At 31.0% G+C, this 15947-nt stretch overlaps 1 protein-coding gene across 1 annotated transcript in view; it reads left to right on the forward strand.

The window, feature by feature from the left end:
* Positions 1-15947, forward strand: part of LOC148304326 (connectin-like) — a 188303-nt gene that overhangs the window by 23035 nt on the left and 149321 nt on the right. The window contains exon 2 of the mRNA XM_088268498.1: positions 12423-12468. The gene's annotated coding sequence lies outside the window, so the exon portion shown is untranslated. The remainder of the gene's footprint in view (positions 1-12422; positions 12469-15947) is intronic.

The raw sequence follows: 15947 nt of genomic DNA on the forward strand, positions 1-15947 counted from the left end.
ACAGTTAATTTTTCTAATTAAATAATTCACCCAAATCGTAAATACATATAAGACATTGGTTTCTAAGGTATAGACTAGTCTAAAGAAATACCACTTTTTCTTAAAATCTATTGTGACACGTTTTTCGATGCATTCCGCATCACTTTCAAACACCGTATATAATATAATACACATATAATAAACTTTTTTTGCTGAGACCCACCAAGCCACCTTATGTGACTTGTTCATTTTACATAAGTTTTTTTTAATTAAAAATATTTTTTTATATTTAAACGTACATAATAAAGAAAAAAAAAAGAAAAACTTTTTTTTATGAATGAAACTAAAGAATATATGCATCTTTGTAAACTATTAACATTTAATATTTATTGATTCGGAATTAACTATGTGGAATGACATGTTGATTATTTCAAAAAATTAAACACTTGAATATACCTCTTAATGAGATTTAATTAATATATATGACTGGTTTTGAAAACTTACAGATGTTTTCATGTTCTGGTAAAAAAATTAAAGTAATTAATTTTAATTAATTAGTTTTAATTTTTACCAGAAGATGAAAACATCTGTTAGTTTTCGAAACTATTCGTATATATAAATAAAACTCATTAAGTGGTATATTCAATTGTTTAATAAAAAAAAACTATTAACATACCTAAAAATCACTAAGTAGTATTTAAATAAATATATTATTATAGAATACAGCACACAGTTTTTGGTTTTAGTTAGGTATACTCGAGCAATGATGCATGTTTCTGGGTACTTAGAGCAGTTTAAAAATATCTCGTTCCTCTACAATATGAGTGTCTTCCATACAGGAGGCTATGCATTGCTCAGTTCCTTAAATTTTATAACCCTTCCATTATGAGTTTCGAATGTAGCCCAATCAGCGATTTTCCCGCCATTACAGCCAACCAATCGAAGTGATTTAGGTCAGAGGAATTTATGGCCGGTTATAAATTTGTATTACATTTTGAAACTCTGTTGAAATTTACCGTCCTTCTGGCAACTAAGTGCCCGGTGACATTTTATTTAATTATTTTTCTTGTTAGCCCATTTATTATCCGTCTCTCTTTCAACCGAAATTGGATTAAATCGCTATTAATCTCAAAACCCTGGCTGAAGAAGATGACTTTAAATTGTTGTTAACTGAATATTAACTCAATTTAAATTTAAATAAAGATGAAGTACGAAAAACATTCTTTTTTCGTCGTTAATATTTTTACTCATTTTACATCATATAAACCAAGGGTGGCCTTCCCGCGGCCCGCGGGCCGCATGTGGCCCGTTGGGTGTCTAATTGCGACCCGCGGAGCAAATCATACATTTTTTCCTTTAGTGTACACAAAACCACCAAAAGAGCATTCCATCGTGCGTAGTTCGTATCATATCCCATATATGGGAGTATTTCACTATCCTGACAGATTCAAGACCCATAATGGCGTCAAGTAGTAAAAACGAGAACAGAAGAACTGTAAAGTTTTTAAGACAGGTGGACTTTAAACTATTATTTCGTGGAATTTAAAACAAAGCCAACATGCTTGATGTGCAATGAATCAATCTCTATCTTGAAAAAGTATAGCATTAATCTTGCATTCTTGTACTAATCTTGTACTAATAATATAATAAATTTTGTTTTACGGCCCGGTATAAAACCTCATTTCTTAAATCTGGCCCGGCTACTGAAAATGTTGGCCACCCATGATATAAACTAAAGAAAGTAGCAAGTTTTGAAAATAGGTACCTAAGGCGAATACTCAGTACAAAGTGGTATGACTTTGTCAGGAATGGCGATGTGAGGAGAAGAACTCAACAGCCTCTCATACTGGAAGTCCTGAAGAGGAGAAGGTGGAAATGGTTGGGACATATCCTTAGAATGCCACCTGAGAGCATCAACCTCTCATGTCTCTTCTTCTAAACCCGAGGATTCCGGCACCCCGGAAGGCCGCTGATGACCATTCACCGACTATACTCAGAGGAACTTCGAGACGCCGGACTGACCTGGGAGGAAGCCAAGGAGATGGCGCGTGACAGAGTGACTTGGAGACGTCTCGTGTTGGCCATATGCTCCACCTAGGGAGCGAACATGGAAAGAAGAAGAAGAAAAATATCATGTAGTTTCGGAATATTTCCAACTTAATATTTAATATGGTACATGGAACCTTTTTTTCTCGATTATGGTATTTTAAGACAATGTTATATTGTTTATGTGGCCTGCTTAGGCCTACAAAAAAAAGTGAAATTGAAATATTTGTGCACATTATAAGATCACAAATATTTTTATTATTTTTTATTAAAAAAAAAACAAAAAGAAAGCTCGTTTATGGTAAAATTCATTCGATATCAATCAATGTTATCAGTGCTAATCACTGTATATGTGACTTCATATTGTAATATTGAATTTTAAATAATCATTTATATCACAAAATGTGGCCAACTTCTGAATTACATTTAAAAAATATCAAATAATGTAAATACGCATTCGTATTAACACATTTTATCAAAACCTTTCATTGAATACATGATATATATATTGGGAAACCAATTCTATGTAAATAAAAACATACACAAATTAAAATTTCTGCTTAAAAAATACAAGTGAGGAAAGAAAAGTGAAACATATTTACACACATTCACAGCAGGCGAATGTAGTTTGAAATAAGGGCAGAGGAAGACCGAGGAAAACTTGGCATGATAAAGATTTTCATACATTTGAATTAGGTCATTCAGGAGTCTGAATAATCGGTGGGTATGTATGAGGAGATGCATGAACGTGAAAGAGGCAAGATTTTTTGTAAGGATTAAGGGTTGTGACGTTCTATTCTCTCTGCGTACCCCTGCAGTGAAGCGGCGTTAGTTAAAAAAGAAAGAAACTAAATGCAAATCTCGATAATTTATTCCCATTCAAATGGATTTGTGTTTAAGTCGAGTAAAAAAGGAAAATAAATAATAACGATTAAACGTACTTATCATAACCACAATAATATTATTCATTGATTCGGCATTCACTTTATGGAACATTTTGTAAAACACTTGTATAATCCCACATATTGAGTTTTATTTCATTATACACGACAAGTTTCGAAAACTACAGTTGTTTTCATCGACAGGTTAGTTATACTATTCACTTGTCGATGAAAATAACCGTGGTTTTCGAAACAAAATGGTGTGAAATAAAAAACAAGGTTTTTTTTTATATAACCATTTTATCATTATTATTCCGCGTCAGATAATAATAGGCTGTATTCATTAGGTATAAATAGGGATAAGAATTATTTCCGATCAAGATAATTTCGTGGTTAAAATATTTGCTCATTGAGTTCGTACCTGAAACTTTTTGAATTAAGGCGACCGATTTAAAGTTCCGTAATACTAAAATATCAGATTGTAGCAAAATGAGCAATCTCGGGCATAAAGAACGCTTCATAAGCGGAAAAGCATGCCTGGCAGTCAATTACTGGGGGAATAAACGAAACCGGAGCAGAGGTACGTGATAGGAAATGGAAGATTACAAAGGAGACAGGGGATTGGCTAAAATAATGATTATCTTCTATAAGAACTGCTGAAGAAACTGATATACCGATTAGTTAGCTCTCTGTAACTTTTAAAGGAACAACGCAGATCCATCGGGTAAAACGAAATCATTACTCTGAACAGCGTCTCGGGAAATACTAGTTTTTGTATCCCATAAATTTGGCTAGAACCGACGATAATTCTGGAAGTCTTTCTTAAACTGTTCCAAATCGACATTTTATCAGAGACCAATAGTATGTTTTTTTTTATGCTTTAAATCTTAAATCAAACCATGATTTTTAGAATCTAGTAAATTGTATTTAATTGTTTGAAAAAACACATAAAAAATCACATTCGTTTGAAAATGCCATAACTAGGCGAAGCAATTGTCACAAAATTAATTTTTATGTTTTATTTTTTAACAATAAAGTACAACTTGTAAGACTCGAAAAATTATTGTTTTAGTGTTTAAATTATCATTTAATACATAAATTATGTAAAAATGAAGTTCTACAAACTAAACGCTAAACGCTAAATCTATAAGTGAAACCAATATAGTATGTATTTATTTTATTACATACCGTTCAAAGTAACATAAAAACAGTATTTATTTGTTTAATCTTCTTCTTCTTCTTCTTCTTCTTCTAATTGGGGATTATCCTTTTGCGATATTGAATCCATATGAATCCATCTCTTTGGTGGTCTGTCCGGGAGTCGTCTACCTTGGGGTTGGCCGTACAGTGCAATGTTGGGGAGACTGGATGGTTCCATTCTCCTAACATGCTCAAACCATTGTCCTCTTCGTTGTATTTCCCACCTAATGATGTCTTGGATCTTCTTTAACATGTAGTTACCTAGCCATAAGTAATTAATTACTTTACAGGTGTGTCAACTTGATATGAGACATGTATCATTTTTCCCTTTTTTATGAAAGAAGATAAAAGTCAGAGCATCTCATCCGGAGGGTAAATTATCCAGTATCCAATATAATAAACAAAATTAATATTGTTAATTACTTTACAGTAAAAAAAAATCTTCTTTGTGGGTTACCATCTGTTTGATGATTGCTTTGTTTCTTTCATGGTCAGTCTCCATCTTCTCAGTCTCAGTCTCCATCGTCATCAATCTTTGTCGGAAATAATTTGGTCCATTTATGTTTAGCTGGTCGTCTTCTGTAGTCAGTGCCTTCACACATGCCTTCCACAACCGTTAGAAACTGTCCTGTGTGTGTGTGTTTTTTTTTAAATATTACAGCCTATCCAGACTTTCATACTTCAGCCCTGCATAATACCTCGTTGTTCTCCACATGTTCCAGCCAATGAATCTTCAATATGCACTTGTAACACCACATCCCAAACGCTTCTAGCTGCCCCTTCTGCCTGCCCGATAGTCTATTATATATAGTAAATATTATGAAAATTCACCGATTCCGACAAAATCTCAATTCGCAAAAAATCTGTTTTGGACAGAAATCGCTAAATTATTGTACATTGTATTTTCCCTTCAAAATATCTAAAAAGCCAGTTAAGTAAATCTTTTTGGCTTAATAAATCTGCACAAAAAATATCGTACACTTCGGAGCAATCCTTAGAGTGTTTTTAAATTGCTCCAAAGTGTCTTTCCAGATCGATCTTTATCTGACTGGCCTTTATGATGTTATGTCGGAAAATGGTCGATATAAACGAAACACAGATTTGATTTGAGATTTATATTTTTGGATAGCAACGGAAAACTGGCAACGGCGTAAAAAGTGACAGGTCAGTGGTACACCACGTATCCATTATTTCCATAACTTTTATATTTCATTCTTTATTCTTAGGTAGATTTCGGAATCAACCAAATTTGCTTGGTGATCGACCGGTCAGGCGCCGTTGACCAGTAGGGCATTCTCGATTTTAGCTATGATGATGACAACGATTTCGAAAAACTAATTCACCTATAGAAATAATTGCTACCTATTGATTAAGCATAATAAGTAATACAAACTTAAATCATCGAACTCATTAATAAATGTAAACATCGTTTAAACGCTTATTAAAAATTAAATTTTAAAAACGTAAATTATAAAATACCATTTATAAATGGCATATAAATCGTAAGGTAAAATTCTAGACAAGCAGATGTTTCACACTCTTAAAATTTCTTATTTCACTCGATGTAACTTACTTTGTCTATTTTATTTTATAAATTTATGATATAAAAATATATACATTTACATATATATATATATATATATATATATATATATATATATATATATATATATATATATATATATATATATATATATATATATATATATATATATATATATATATATATATATAGATAGTTATATGCATATATTCCGTGATCGTCAGGTGTAGCGAAATATACAAAATGTTGATGAACTTTACTTCTAAACAACCCGTGGAGTATAATGAAAAGCCTATTAATAGCTTTCGAAAGGAATAAGACGATTTAATTTTAACTTTTGCCAACAACTTAAGTTACATTTATAACATTATTTTACGTTTTCTAGACAAACAAAAAACTCTATAAAACCACTTTTGAATGTGCCCGTTAGTCAAACTCAAAAGCGAGTCATTTATTTCAACATTTTTTGTAGAATGTTGAAAAAGTTTATTCTCATATTTGGTATCAATAGTATTTTTTATTATAAATTAATGGGAAAAGACAAAATAATTTAAATGAAAACTAATAAAACCTAATATAAATTTGTGAACCGTGGGCGTGGGAGTAAATTTTATTGAAATCTAACAGAAAATATATTATGAATATAATTTTAATACTTTGAAAACTATAGCTACATACATTGTTTTCACAAAAAGTATATACTATCTTTTAAATGTATATTATTCGAATATTATGATTTAAAAAAAACCATATATGCATGAGGCGTTTATATTAGATTACAAAATTATAAAATTGTAAAATTGGCACTCTATAAAATATTCACAAATATTATTTTCTTAAGACAAGTAAAAGGTAAAAAAACTTGCATATACTATGTATGAAAATAATAACTTACTGAAGTGTATTTTTCATAAGATATTCTGATGGAGTTGGTAAAAGAATGTTACAAATATTGTAATGCGAGTTTAAGAACATCCCACTCTTTTGTATACCATCACAATATGTTTTTTTATTGATTTTTTTTTTACATAAAACATATTTAAATAATACAAAATAATTTCAAATATAACGTTTCTACATCTCTAATAAAGTAGATACTTGTGTTTAGAGAGGGAGTTCGTTTTACAATTTTTTTAAACAAATTAAATTTAAAAAATAAAATTAGGTATAAAATTAGGTATAAAAAAATAAAATTAGGTACGATATTTTAAGTTTTCCGGAAGTTTATTAAAAAAAATTACTTACGTACGTATACTAGTTTAACGCTGCTGTTGTTCTACATCTGAGCAATACTTGACCCTTCTACTAAATTGGTTGTTTTTTCCTACGACTTTGGTGATCATCTGAATTAAAATGTTTGCTAGAGATTGCGAGACAATTTGGTTAAAGATTTTTAAAATTTGGCCTTAATGCGTTCGATACTTCTTTTGTCCTAGCTGTGCCATTGCTAGTATATCACAGATATTTTGGTAAAATTATATGCGTTGATTTTTTACATACTTGCTCGAGGATCAGTCAACTAGAACATGATCCAATTCAAATTTAACGTATTCGTACATTGTCCAATTTGAGATAAAACAGTTTTTTTTGTCCGATTCTCAGATATATGATTCATATCATGAGTTCAATTCCCATGCCAATCTTAACACGACTTATTCTTCATACCCTTATATTCGAGCAGCTGCGATATTTGGACCGTCAAAATAAAAATGAAGCATATTATAATATTTTTTGGCAGGGGGGTTGTAATCATGCAAAACCATCGCACCGAAAAACAACTTTCTCATTGGTTCACAAGTTTAGTGTTTTATTCTGAAGGGGGCCATAAAAGCGGGTGGAATTACCATACACAAATTTTGACACATTTTCATTTTTGATGTCGCTTACTCCAATCAGTTTTATTTTCCCTTTGTTTTACTATCGAATACGGCGAACTTTTATTTATCACGCACTAAAGTCACGAATTCTATCTCTTGAAACGCAATTTCACTCCGAGTATTTTATGGACGTAATTCCACGTTCTTGTTGTTCGATCTTGACATTGAATCTGAAAGTTGCAAAGAAAATATAAATCTCTGAGCGATATTTATCGATCGGTTTCTTATGATTATTTACGTGACTATAGAAATGAGGAAAATGGATTTTTCGAGTGCTCAGAAGAGGCACGGTTCTGAAAATTGATTTTGTTTAAAATTTGTACTCATATTTCATACTTGAGGATCTCCATTTCAAGTTGAAACCTTACGAAATATTTATAGATTTGGTATTGAATGTAATTATTTAACTTCATTTTAATTTATATATTAAATGCTAAATCAAACACTGATTTTTTAGTCTACTTTTGAGTTATATTTTAATGTTAACAAAATAAATTTTGTGACAATTGTTGTGCCTAATTATGGTAATTTCAATCGATGTTCAATTTAAAAAAATATATTTTTTTAGTAGTAGATTAAAAATCAGTGTTTGATTTAATATTTAACATATAAATGCCATTCATTTTCATATTGTAGATATTGCGAAGTGGTGACATCATTATTGGTATTATTTTTTGCTCCTTTTTTTAGTTTTTCTTATTGAGTGCAACTGAGGATTAAAATAATTGTTATTCTTACATCAATTGTTTCAGCAGACACTGTATAGTAAAATTTATTCATTTTTAATTTAAAGTTTACTTTAAATATTGGTATTAACTTTTTTTTTTCATTCTAAAATTTATTTAATATTACCTTGGACTAGTAGCTGAAGCAGAGGGCTGATAACATTTTCTTCATGTGTTAACGATCAAGATAACGCTGCGTTTGTATGATGCAGTGCCCTATCGGGTTTGGATGAAGGTTCGAAGAAGAAGATTTACTAAGCACAACTTAAATTAATGTTTTTATTTCATTAATTGATTCGGCAGTCACTTTGTGGTAAAATGTATCCATTTTTAATCAAAGTTTTACTTAGGAAATACCAGTATTTCTTGAAATCTACTGTGACACGTGTTTTGATGCATTCCGCATCATACGATGTTTGAAAATGATGCGGAATGGATCGGAACACGTGTCACTGTAGATGTTCAGAAATAGTGGTATTTACTAAGTAAAATATTTATATTTTTTTTATTCTTTAAAAAATCAGACAAAAAACTGTTTAAATATTGCTCCCGTTTGTTTCAGTTACCTACTTTTAGGTCTGCAAAGTATTTGTGTTTAACCTTTTAGATGCTGATTCTGATATCGCAGCAATTAAGATTAAGATTATGATATTCGATTTACTTGTAGGATTAAATGCCATAAAATATATACATTAGCTCGAGGAAAAAACTCTAAGTACGTACTTGGTTTTGTAATTAATTAATCTTGGAATGGGTAGTATAAGCGATTACGTTTATTAACAAAGAGAGTTATTCATGAAATTAATTTTTGATATTGATAGCGTCTTTCTGGGCGGTTGTGTCTCAATAGTGTATTTTTAGATCAGATTACACTTTTTATGAGTTTATTACATTTTATGAATAAAATGTAAATGTAAGTTTGTTAATAATATTAAATATCCTAAATAAATTCACGAATTTTCATGAAATTTCGATGTGTTTTTTTATACTTGTATATATGCATATATATATTTTTTATTATAACGTATTTTTTTATATCCTGTGACTGTGATTTTTTTACCGCGTTTGCAGCGCCATCTGTTGAATGTAACAATAATACACTCAACACTTAACATTGCTAATGGCTGATAGCGTGCTTCTTGACAGGTAGCTGTCACTTATCATTTTCAATGTTTTTTTGCATTGGTGTTTTGTACATTTCACAATATTTTAAATTGTGTATATCAAAAGCATTGTAAACATTGCGGTATGGTAATATAACACTCTCCTTATCATTCATAGTTCGCTTGGAAGGATACCACCTAAAAAGACTCCTTCGTGACTACTTGACCTATTTATATATTTTCATCACACTTCAAACTGATATTTCAACAACCTTCCAATACATATTAAAAAATTAAGACATTAAAATGCTAAAAAATAAATTAAATAAATTATATAATATTTTTCCCAAAAAAAATTAAAATAAAAAATTAAAATAATAATCGCCCACAGACATAAACAATTAATAAGAAGTGAAGGTCCCTCTCCAAGCACAAGAGCTTAGTCTCTTGATTGGAGAGAACTGCGTTATAATTTCAAGATTGTAAAGAAAATTGTCTGGAAAATTAATTTAATTATGAAAAAAACTCTTTTTACTATATCAAATAAATAAAAATAATGCATACATATGGGTACATAAATACATATTCTTGTTTATTAATTAATTATGTGAAATTAATTTTTAATTAATGTTTTACTTAGAAAATACCACTAATTCTTAAAATCTACTCTGACACGTATTTCGATGCATTCCGTATCATTTTCAAATACCGTATGATGCGGAATGTATCAAAACACGTGTCACAGTAGATTTTAAGGAATAGTAATATTTAATAAGTAAAACTTTAATCAAAATTGCATAGATTTTACCACAAAGTGACTGCCGAATCAATTCATGCTAATTCCATCATCAAATCCCGTGAAATATTATTTATCTTAAATATTAAATTTCTGACTTGCTTATTGGCTTCGTTCGGTTTTAATGAACTGTTAAGTGCCATCATTCCACGAGCGAATCAGTTCTCCGTCCCGCTCTCGCGCGGCCGGAGTGAGAGGGAAGAAGATTGATGGACGCTGCCATAAACAATGACTCTAGCAGTCAATTTATTGCTCGCCCTGGCCTCAAAGACCAAAAACAAAATCTTTCACATCACGACTGTACACACTGCGGAGTGTAGAGCAACACGGCTGGCCGCCTCATCCCCCCATCAACGATTGATCCGGGTCGTTACTGGTGATGCTAGACGGTCAAGTTCCACTTATTGGGAAGATTTGCATTGACATGTTTGTTCATATATCGCTCACCTCTTTCAAGAACGTCATAAATCAAAAATCGTCAATTTTCAGTTGTTAATGTTTTCGGAATGCCCAGAATATCCCAGCAAAAGAGGAATATTTTAAACTTAATATTTACCCACTACAGGGCAGAAAGTGTTATTTTTGCATTTTGAAGAAAATGTTCAATTATTTTTTTTTTAAAATACTAAATATTTTTCAAATGCAGAAAAAACCTTTTCAAAAAGGTTTTACCTAAAAAGATCTGTTGCACACTAAAAAGTTCAGTAAGTGGCTTGATATTTATTTTTAATAAATTGTTTTATATTTTTAAACTTAAAAAACGTTCTCCTGAAACAAAAAGTTTTTTGATTTATGACGTTCTTGAAAGAAGTGACCGATATGTAGATTGAACCAAGATGAAATCACTTTTTTTTTCCTGACATCTCATCAAGGATGAAGAAGAATATGGAAGTCTGGGCATTTACGGGGCTGTCTTACGATTTGCTGCTGCTGATTTACGACCGTCATAGGGTAGCAGCTGTTTTTTTTTAATTTTTTTTATTATTTAAATTTAAAATCAAATGGATAGTTATTACCACAAAGTGACTGCCGAATCAATTGATGTAAGAATATTATTTATTTAATATATTTCGCGTCCAATTTTTTTTATCACAAATTCTCAATTTGCTTAATATACTTACATGTTAAGATATATATTTTCTATATTACTTTGGATTTTGCCTTGATACGATCACATTTTGTATGAATAATATCCCGTTTATTTAAAATAAGTAATATACCGTAATATGTAAATGTTTAAGTGAAATATCACGAATCATTTATCTAAACATTTATCCTAATATTGTTGTTAGTACGAAGCGTGATTCGTTCCATAACACACCTATTTATTAACAAAGAAAAATATTTCTTATATGGATAACGTTCTACCAGGGAGGGGCAGTTCTGATGGATTCAATTTCTCGAGAGTGGATATCATTGTGAAACAAAAGTATAATAAATATTTAGTCATTTATTATTGATGTGTACCATTAGAGATAACTCGGTTGTATTATATTTACTCTAAGAGCATCACTGGAATAACAAGGGAAGAGAAGTAACACAAAGAAGAGAGAGAGCTTCCGCTTTATTTATATGAAAATAGTTTAAAGGAGTTCCAGCAAAAAATCCTTCCTTTAGCTTCTCTTTGTAATCTATAGTATAATTTAGAAAGTTTGTTGGTCTGTCCGGCTGTAAAATCCACAAAACTTAATCGTCGAACTAAAACTTGGCATGGTATCTTAAAGGATCAAAGAAAGTGCGTAGTTGAAGTTTTGGGTACTTGACCAATCCTTATAATATAGATGTAGGCATATAAAAGCTTCCTTTTATATATTTTTAGACGGAACTCTATACTTAAGCCAACCACTCAAATTTAATAAAAAATGTAGCTATCAAATTGAACGTAAATATTATTTGAAGCATTAACTTTGGATTTTCCATTTCATATCTTTCTTACAAAATCACTTTATGATATTATAACTTAATAAGAACGTCGACTAGTTTTGAAGTAAATGGTTTTAAGAAAAATCAATTTCGAGAAGCAAAGATTTCTCTTCAAGGCTGCTAAGGTAGAAATTTGTTTGCTTCGAAACCAGTCGATATTAAATTGATTTTATAATAAGATTTACGACACAGAGTAATTTTAGAATCTACTTAGATTTAGATATTTAGTGCTTTTATAACAAACAAAGTATTTAATTTAAATTCAAGATTTATTTATATATCAGAAAGTAAATTAAATTATATGCTTAAACCGATTTGTAATAAACATATATTTATATTATATTTTCAGATAAGAAAAACAACATTCAAGCTGAGAAAGAAAGAAGAAACAAAAGGTGAGTTATTTTTAATAATAGCTTTTTGTCAGTTAAACCAATAACTAAGAGATGTATTCAAGAGAAAGATAAAATAGTAATAAGTATTCATTTTTATTTGAAGTTTTACTAGGTAAATAACATATTTTTTAAAATCTATTGTGACACGTGTTTCAACGCATTCCGCATCATTTTCAAATACCGAAATTGATGCGGAATGCATCAATCATGCCATGTTTTCCTCGGTCTTTCTTTACTCCTGTATCCTACTGCATTCACCTCATAAATTTGTTCTTCACTTATTTGTTTTAAATTGTATATATTGCTTAAACCATCTCAACACACATATTGTTTTTCACAAGAACCATTTAAAAAAAATAAGGATCCCTTTTTCATTTTACTTAGCAAATTTCTTCCTTAGAACAACGGTCACAAAAATATTATTTGCAATTTACCTACACCTTAGAATCGCATATTTTTTTGCAATAAATTTCAAATGCTATTCTTCTCTCTCTATATATATTCTATTTTTCGAGATAAAGTTTTGGCAGTAACGCGAAAACCCCTAAAATATTAACATAAACTGACACGGCGTTTTTGTAAGGCATTGATTACGTGAAATCATAACAATAACACTCCAAGGAATATAAATGATTCGAGATGGTTCCAAGATATTCGTGATCAATGGGATCAGTCCCATAAAAGAAGGCGTCAATTAATCATCCTCGAATCGAGGCTGCCTTATAGGGAAAACAAGCCTTTTGAATTAAAATGTATCTTATGATCTCGTTATTGTCTGATCAACCGACAGAATTGCTCGTAAGAGAGGTGGTGTCGTGATGTCTGTGGCGTTTTACACATTATGGATATAATTGTTTTGTTTGTCACAGATTCCTTGTCACCGGTTATTTTTATTGATATGGGAAAAACACTCGTATACATAATATAATATAAATAAAATTAAATCTTGTTCATACATTTCCCATTCTTTTTGTGTTTTAGTGTTGTATTGACAGAATAAATTCGAATAGAAAGATATATCTCATTTTTAATGCAAAGTAAATTGCATAAACACGATAAAAACATTATTTTTTGTTATCTCATCAAAGAGAATAAGAATATGGAAGGTTAGTATGGAAGGTCATTGGCTGGTTTGAGTAATCACTTTACACACGTGTAACATTCGCCAATTCTACCCATTATTGACAACCACACTACTCAAATTCTTGGAAGTTCTATATATATTAACTAATTTTGAAACATTGTTCTTGAATCACTAGAACTTCACTAGACACATCTATTGGTGAGATGAAAATAAGCTTTTTAATTAGCAGAAACTCTTTTTAAAAACATTGTTTTATTTGTTTTTGAAACTAAGATGTTCAAGATCTTATAACTTAAAAATATATAAACGTGAGACACTAACACGTTAGAGGTGAAATTTTTAAATGTTCTAGAAACATTTGATTACAAATATTGCTCTCATTTGTTGACAATTTTAGAAAATGTTTATGTGTAATTTAATTGAGGAAAATCTCTCTTAATCAAAGGAAATTATTCCTTCTCTCCCAATAGTCCATTAATTCGTACTCCAATGAAGAAATAATTAGTTTATGGTGGTTGAAGTATAATAGAAATAATAAACATTCAAGTTTAACATGAAATTTTCATCCGAAATTTCGTCTGTCTTGAAGTTGATGTTGAAATCACTACTCATAATTATTGGCATGCTGTCCAGTTCCGCACCTTAAATAAGGACAATTTCTAACTAATAAATATGAATATATGTCCAGTATAATATGCGAGCTTCTACTAGTTTTCTATGCTACGTATTGATACAGTACACGCGGTGCATGCGCTTAGACTGTCTATGACGTATGCGACGGAGAGAGTAGAATTCTCCCTCTGTTTTCTTTGAACTGCCGGTTGAATTTGGAGAAGGGGAGGCGTTTTAATTTTGCGTCTGATCCAGGTTAATTTTTCTTTTCAAAAAAAGATTCATTTAAAAAATAAGGTTTTTTGAATGATACAAAACAAAGGCACTCATAGGGTTCAACTCCTTCGTTTTGTACTGTTAATCTTATATGTGCGGAATGCCACAGCTAAATTGCGCCTCAAAGCTCGCAGAGAATTTTCTGTGCGTTTGTACAAAAGATTTAATCTGATGCTTCATCTATCTCATCTTTGTATTTTGGTAAATTTTCCCTAAACCGTCTCGCTGGTTTTCATTTTAATTAAGCCGGGAAGATAGTATCTTCGTTAAACCACGGTTGGTCTATGCTCCGAGCTCCAGATTATGCTTAAAACTCCATCGATCTGTGAATACGCGGATTATGCAGATAGGACCATTAGCACACTTAGCCGCTTGCGAAGTTACCATTATCTGTACGTACCTGCCTTCGACTAACCAGGCTTAGGTACATTTTGCTCAGTACCTACGTGCCAATATTAGAATAACGTGAAAGTACACGTTTCAATATCCGAAAACAATTCATATTAAACGACTGCCTTAGATATGAAACTATTTTGTAGTTATAGGAACAATACTTCATATAACCAAGTTCCGGAAATTCGTTATCTAGTTTTAGATAGGTACCTACATGAGTTGGGTATGTAATGTGGTGTTATTATAATATTTTAAGTCAAATACTACAGGACCGTGAAATCATATTATTTGAAAACTAAAACAAATAATTGAGACATTTAGATAACGTGTATATAAAAAAAATCCGCCTCCGTAGCGTAATGGTTAATACGCTTGGCTACCGTTCTGTAGGTCCCGGGTTCGATTCTCAGGGGGGGTTAAAAAAATATGAGCGATTTTTTTACCCGGGACTGATACCGGATGAGGAGGGCTGATCACCTTTCCTTCATGTTTTAACGATCAAGATAATGTCGCTAGCAGAATAGCAGCGGACAGCAGCATAAGAGGTAGCAGACCCCCAGGAAGACCACCTAAACGATGGAGAGATAGCTGGTCTTCCATCTCCCTGGAGCGGACTGGAGAGTGACAGGACATACTCCAAATAAAGAGCAGGAAGAAGAATAAGGTAGCAGACAATAAATTAACATATTCATAAGTACATAGATCTCGCGGCATTGACTGACTGTGCTTTTTGTCAAAAACAATATTTTGAAACGTTTAACGATTTGAGATTATAAAGATTAAAAAGGAAAAAAAAATACTTGATATTATTTTTAAGATAACAACAAATATGGAGTAAGTAGCTTTTAAAATAATACAGTTTTAAAATTAAAATTCATATACCTCCGGGGATCTCAATCCCCCTGTTAGATCCAGTTAGGTTAATATGCAATGATGTTTTTCATGTCTTTACATATGTATATGCTTGGTTGAATTAGACAAGCTAAATAATAAAATAAAAAAGTGCACAGTTATTCAAAACGTTTGTTGATTGTTTTGTATTCATAATTATACAAAACGTATGCTGATTGTTTTGTTACTATCCAATTTGGTGAGATTAGGTTAGGTTAGACAA

The sequence above is a fragment of the Brachycentrus maculatus genome, unplaced genomic scaffold (assembly GCF_059751285.1).
Source record: "Brachycentrus maculatus isolate JH-2025_06_01 unplaced genomic scaffold, ASM5975128v1 h1tg000325l, whole genome shotgun sequence".
Classification (NCBI taxonomy): Eukaryota; Metazoa; Arthropoda; class Insecta; order Trichoptera; family Brachycentridae; genus Brachycentrus; species Brachycentrus maculatus.